This window comes from Gavialis gangeticus, unplaced genomic scaffold (assembly GCF_001723915.1).
Source record: "Gavialis gangeticus isolate Ggan-Ray unplaced genomic scaffold, GavGan_comp1, whole genome shotgun sequence".
Lineage (NCBI taxonomy): Eukaryota > Metazoa > Chordata > Crocodylia > Gavialidae > Gavialis > Gavialis gangeticus.
Genome location: NW_017729019.1, coordinates 14,175,853 through 14,176,973, shown reverse-complemented (window position 1 = coordinate 14,176,973; position 1,121 = coordinate 14,175,853). Strand labels below are relative to the sequence as shown.

General features: G+C 39.9%; 1 protein-coding gene across 9 annotated transcripts in view; it reads left to right on the top strand.

Moving 5' to 3' along the window:
- SCUBE3 (signal peptide, CUB domain and EGF like domain containing 3) overlaps positions 1-1,121 on the top strand; it is a 110,655-nt gene that overhangs the window by 5,930 nt on the left and 103,604 nt on the right. The window lies entirely within an intron of this gene.

Genomic DNA, 1,121 nt, shown 5'->3' with positions numbered 1-1,121 from the left:
AAAATGCGTTACTGCTCTACTACCCCCTGCCACCCATGCCTGCACCCCTTTCCCCCCACCCCCCCAAAAGAAATCAGAGAGAAAAAATGCAGATTTTGTTGAAGTGTCCCTATCTGTAAAATGGGACTAATAACACCTACTTCCACAGAGGTTGGGAGGACTAATTAATGAATGGTTTTGAAGTTAGCATGCCTGGGGGAAGGTGTATGGTGAATGGGAACATTTTATTTTGGGGTATTCTGCCTGTGTATGTGTTTAGCAGCATCCAGATGGTTTTAAGCTTAAAGTAGTGGACGTTATAGAAGAGCTACATAAAGATCATGCACATTGCTCCTGTATGCACACAGACTTATTTATATATATAATATATGAATGCCCTGTATACCCTGTCTTTATCTACCTCAAGTTCAGCATCACCTCTTCTATATTTAGTTTTCCTGTACACACACACACATACAGTGAGCTGTATGGATGGTCTGTCTATATCTTAGGCTTTTCTATAGCACCTCTATATTTAGCCTATATTTTTCGACACATAGACACATCTACCTATATGCATGATAGTTGGGTTTTTTTGCACAGCTCTCTATATCAGTCGCTAAGGGGTTTTTTTGTATGTCCAGACTTAGGTGTATCATGGTCTGTCTGAATCAGCCTCAGCTTTCTACTGTAGTAGTATCTAACTGCTCATGTGCGCAGTGAGATTAAATGGTGTGCGAAAGAAATACAGACATGAGTAAGGGGGTAGCATTAAAGAGCCCATTAGTAATCATCGTAGCTCAGCCATGCATCGGTAGTCCCCAAATGCCCTGCAAAGTTGGAAGGAATTTCAAGGCTATTGCCATATCTGCTTTAAAGTGTTTTTAAAACAATAGAAGACTTTGTAGGAGGACAGTCTGGACAAATGCAAGACGAGATTTTCTAGGGCAAAGGGTTTGGTAAGAGAGTCTGGCTTCATGTAAACCTTTCTGATTCAGGCTTAGAAAAGGAATGTTTAGGTTTTTATCCTGCCTCAAATTATCTGTAGTGTATGCATTGCTTTCATTTCTTATCATAATATTTATTTATTAAGGCCTTTGGGTTTCCAATTCCATTTAAGCCTGGGCCAGAATTGCATTAAA